This window comes from Gastrolobium bilobum, unplaced genomic scaffold, assembly GCF_033153095.1.
Source record: "Gastrolobium bilobum isolate Gb01-03AN ecotype WA unplaced genomic scaffold, APGP_CSIRO_Gbil_v1 utg15686, whole genome shotgun sequence".
Classification (NCBI taxonomy): Eukaryota; Viridiplantae; Streptophyta; class Magnoliopsida; order Fabales; family Fabaceae; genus Gastrolobium; species Gastrolobium bilobum.
In genome coordinates this window covers 197,063-203,062 of record NW_026896135.1, presented here as the reverse complement: position 1 = coordinate 203,062, position 6,000 = coordinate 197,063, and positions in this window count along the sequence as shown.

Genomic DNA, 6,000 nt, shown 5'->3' with positions numbered 1-6,000 from the left:
ACCTGCAAGCAAATTGGTCACAATAAACGTACATGTCCTATGAGGATTAATCCTAGCTGAACCAATGTTGTGCATGTATTTAAGGTCTTTTGTAAGAGTTCATGTAATTCTGTTATGAATTTTGATGTTACTTTGTGTTACTGTACGAATCCTTTACAATACTATTTTGTACCTGAAAGTGTGTTCCCCAAGTCATTATATGCGTGTACATTGATATTCGATCGGTTCCGTGCCAAAAAAATGCGTGCAAAACAGAATGGGGCGTCAAAACCAGTTATTTAGTCGAGCAACCAGTACAACTAAACCAGTACAGGTTGCTCGACTAAATAACTGGTTTTGACACCCCATTCTGTTTTGCACGCATTTTTTTGGCACGGAACCGATCGAATATCAATGTACACGCATATAATGACTTGGGGAACACACTTTCAGGTACAAAATAGTATTGTACAGGTTACAAACCACGAATGTACATGTATTGCATAAATCTTGGTTTAGGGTATCTGAAACTTGTGTTCTTCATTTAACTCTGTTATGAGCACCTGTTCTGAATTTCATTGGACATTTTAGACCCGTTGGACTGTGATTAGACACAAATTGAAAACAAGAAGGTAAAAGAAATTTGTTCCTTCATTTGGTAAACAAGAAAACAACAATAATTACGTAAACGATTCACAACATGATGGGAACATTAAATAGTTCATTTCATAACCATAATATTACATAAACTACAAATGTCAAAAAGGAAGACCGAAGTCAATTACATAACAACATACACTACAAACGTAAAATAGAAACATAAACCCTAAATCTAATCGTCATCCTCCTCGGACGTCGTCTCCTCGTCATCCTCATCTGACACATCAGCCCCCTGCCCTGCAACATCCTCAATCTGCTGTCCTCGTCCAAGCTCTAGACGAGCAAGCCTATCTTCAACACCCTTGAACCGTCCCTGTATATGTCTAAATCTTTCATTTCCCTTCTGCACGTGATTCTTCCTCCATTTTTTGTGTTTCAGCGCCATTTTTCCTATTTTCTTCAGCGTGGCGTTTATGCCCTTCATGACATCACGTAATGAAAACCCACCCTCAGGCTCAGCTATCTCCTGCTGGTCACCCTCATCATCATCGTCATCATCATCCTCCACCTCGGGCTCAACCATGTCTACAACTGGAGCAACATCAGGAACCTCAACATCAGCCGCACCTGTGAACTGCCACACTCCTGTTTGGGGGTTCTTTGTCATCTTGCACTGCTCCAGTAGACGTTTTCCAAACTTATGATTATACCCTGTGGTCTTCTTCAAGGTCACATTACCCATGGGAACATCAAAATGCTTCAATATCCTCTGAACAAGACAAGCAAATGGAAGTGCACCCTTGTGTTTGGCCTTATACATCATCCAATAGATGTAGTGCCTCCAGTTCACCGAAGTACCATGTCGGATAGCCCACATGATGGGAATGTCATGCTCCAACACCCTGGAATGATTGAACGCTCGCGGAAACAGAATGTGGATGATGACATAGTGTAGTATGCGGGACTCCACAGTAAGCAACCCCACCGTATAGGCAATGTGTTGCCCACGGACTCTTCTCTGCTCCTGCACGGCACCACCGCGTGTATATCCTGGAAGTATGGTCCCGCTGTCTGCGTCATATTCCACAGTCTGCGCAGAATCAAAGTCATACCCCAGTAACTCCAACCATACCGGAGCCGTCATGATGATCTCCACCCCGCAGACCCTAGACCTTAGCTCACCCTGATGGTAGCTGAGGTTATGGTAGAAAGCCCGTACATGCAGCTCATAATATGAACACGACAGTTCAACCAAGGTCCTAAGATGTGATTCCTCCAACCACCTCACAATGTTAAAACCTTATTGTTCAAAAAAGGCTGTATCAAGTGATTTGGCCCCACAAATCGGTCGGTTAACAAAGTCACGGACAAAAGATTCATGAACCACCGGGTCATTCTCGAACAAGTATCCGAATGGGAGGTCGACAGCAGCGGGGTCTTCCTCTTCTGGCCTTGACGAAGACGGACAGTCTTGTCGTAGCTTCTGTCGTCTCTCATTTCCAGTGCTAGACGATCTTTACGGCCAGCCATGGGAACAACTGTACCTACAATGCAAGTGGAAACAAAAATCAATGAACAATAACAATATCAAAAAATTTAAAATTCAATATAAAAAACAAAACCTAACCCTAAAATAAAACAGAAAACAGAAACCCTAACCCTAACCCTAAAACAGAAACCCTAACCCTAACCCTAACCCTAACCCTAGCACATCACAAAAACCCATTCCTTGCCCTAACACTACAACCCAAACAAAACAGCAACATAAACCCTAACCCTAACCCTAACCCTAACCCTAACATAACCCTAACCCTAAGCCTAAGGCACCACATCAACCCTAACCCTCACCCTCACAACAAACTTAGCACCCTACCCCTAACCTAAATCCACAAAACCGCAAACAGAAATCAAATGCATGGAGAAAACAAAAAAAAAAAACTAAACTTAAAACCAAATGCAAGTCAGAATACGTTACCTAAATGTCGATTTCGCAAGTGTGAACCAAGGAAGCTTCAATCGCACCTTCAAGGGTTGAGATTCGGACTTGGTTGGAGAGAGGGGACGGAATGGAGCGATTTAGTCGATTAGGGTTTGAAAATAACCCCTTTTGCGAAATGGGGGAGTTTTTAAAAAACCTGATCTACGACATTTAGTCGACTAAATAATGTGCTTAGTCGACTAAAAGTGCAAACAATGTAGTCGATTAAGGTGAGTTTTCAGTCGACTAAAATTCGCGTTTCATGATTTCTGAGTTTAGCCCACTTAGTCGATTAAAAGTGCAACTTAATCGACTAAATGAGGGCAGGATAGTGGATAATTCTGGGGGAGGGGCAAATTGGTTATTAATTATTTAATTAGGGGCAAAAGGGTCAAAAAGCCGGTAAGTGATAATTAAGAAAACTCATAGGAGTTTTTTGAAGTTTTCTCTTTTTTTTTATTGAATCTTGTAATTTGAATATTTGTTGAAAATTCATATGATTTTTTAAAATCTTATAAATCTATATTGTCCTATCAAATCTTAAATATTCTATTAAAATCTTTTAAAACTTTGAAGGTAAAAAAAATCTTTAAAATTTCTCTAATTCTTAATAGGGGAAAGATATTGTGACAACCAAGTTGTGTTACTACCAAGTGACTACCAATTAATCTCACTGTATCAACGATTATATTTATTTCCATCTTTGTATGGTTATGATTTCTCATATTTAAAGTAAAAGCATTAAATATGGGAAATCATAACCTATGATGCACGGACACTGACATGCGACACGAGACACGACACGATACGACACTCCGACACGATAATCTCAAAAAATGTTAAATTTCGACACGTTAGGACACGTTTTGATATTAAATAAAAATTTTAATATATATAATTGATAAGCTTATTGACTACCTGATTTTATGTTTCTCTTGGCCCTCTTATAATGGATTCTCCATATATTCAACAGATTTATTGGGCTAATTCATAACAACACCTTGTCCTACAAGCTTAGGCATTTGGTAAGGAGTGTTGAGATGCGTGCACCAAGTTCCTAAGAAATCAATTATGGCTTTTAGTATTCAAAATAAAAAAATAATAGCATTTGAATCAATTGGCACGTGGGTAGCACTCAAGCTATTAGATCAAAAGACAATTTTTTGCCAACACTTAGAGAATGAATCTTGTCCGCCGAAGAACCTCGTAAATGATGAGAATCATCCAACGGTTGCTTTAGTGTCAACTTTAACAATTGCTCTTGGACCGTTTGATTACATTGAATACTGTGAGACAATTGGCGGCCATTAAGACTTGTGATTGGACTATACAACACGTCTTTAGATTTACGAAGAACTTTGAAATCACTCATGGAGCTTAGGGGCACTATTCTTTTCACAGAGCTACCATTTTAGAGAGGCCAACCTTTGATATAAGTCCCTCCACTATTCATTTTTTCTTATTACAGAAGCGTCTCATTACACTACGAAGAACGACGCGAGGACGAGGACGAACCACTGCTTGGAACGAAGACGAAATGCTTGACAAAAGATTGAGGGAGAACGGCGTGGTCACTGGTTTACGGCTCAAAATCGAAACTGGGTTGTCTGTCATGTTTTTTTTTTCATTTTATAAAAGTTTTAAAATTTTTACATTTATATCCTTTGACCCTTGTCCGACACGGTCAAAATCGCGTGTCGCAATAGTCAACGTGTCCTAAAATGTTGACCGCGTGTCGGAACGTGTCCGAGCGTGTCCGACACCCATTTTTCATACAAAATGTCGTGTCCGTGCTTTAGAGATCATAACCATACAAAGATGGAAATAAATATAAAGTATTAAATTTGGGAAACCATGACCATACAAAGATGAAAATAAATATAACCGTTGGATCAACATAATCGATCTAACAGTGAGATTAATTGGTAGTCACTTGGTAACACAACTTGGTTGTCACAATATCCTTCCCCTTCTGAATAATTGTTTAAAGGAGAAGGATATTGTGACAACCAAGTTGTGTTACTACCAAGTGACTACCAATCAATCTCACCGTTAGATCGATTATGTTGATCCAACGGTTATATTTATTTCCATCTTTGTATGGTCATGATTCCCCAAATTTAATAATTTATATTTATTTTCACCTTTGTATGGTTATGATTTCCCAAGTGACTACCAATTAATCTCACCGTTAGATCGATTATGTTGATCCAACGGTTATATTTATTTTCATCTTTGTATAGTCATGGTTTCCCAAATTTAATACTTTATATTTATTTCCACCTTTGTATGGTTATGATCTCTAAAAGGAGATCAGACAGCTAGTAGAACCAGAAAAAGATAAAGAAGAAGAAGACATATCCTCACCAATCTCTGGAGATTCCATGGACACAATTGGAAGACAGAACATTGGAGACAAAGTCTAGGCGTCAGACCCTATAGCCCAGCCATCAAGACTCTATACTCTAGCCATCAAGACTCTATGGAAGTTTGTCAGAAGAAAAAAAAAGTGTCGGCAGAATTATGATCACAGAATTTGGGAAGATAATCTTTAACATCAATTTTCTTCTAGGTCCATTATAGGAAGTAATAGGAATACAAATAGGAATACAAACTAAAGGATTTGAAGAATTTATAAGTGGCAGTAATTTAGTAATTACGATAGGATTTATAGGAAAAACTATGCAAAATATAAGTATTAATTACAAGATCAAAATAAATGATGTAAGTGAATATATATCAAGTAAAAATATTAAAATGATAAAACCTAAAGAAATATCTTCCCAAGAATTAGCAGGATTAGAATGGAACACTAGTAAATTCTTTGAAGATAAAGAAAATAATGATATACTAATTCCAGAAAATGGAGTATTTTATAATGATGGAAGAGGAGAAACCTATGTAAGATTCTTAGATTATAGACAAGGGGTTAACAGAGAAGAAGATACAGAAACAGAAATTAGTAATGAATTAATGTATAGGATGGAAAATTCATATGAATATTATACAAATAAATATAAACACAAAATTGAAGAACAAAAACAAAAAATATTATTACAAAAAGATAGAATGTTAGAAAAACAAATGGAAGATGAACAAACAATAGAAGATAAGATAATAATTTCAAGATATGATAAATTAACAGAAGAAGAATTAGAAGAATTAGAAGAACAATTAGTAAGAGAAAGAAAAATTGAAGTAGAACAAGTAATTTATCAAGATAATAATAATAATATTAGAGTAAGAGATATAACAGAAGAAGAATATGAAAAAGAATATATGATGGCCATAGATGATAATATAGAAATAACCAATAATTTCGTTGGACAAGAAAAATATGAAGAAGAATCTGAACAAGAATTTGAAGAAAGTGAAGGAGAAATAGATTTTAAAATATTAGATTTAAATTTTATGGAAGGACAAGATAGTAATATACCAGGTAC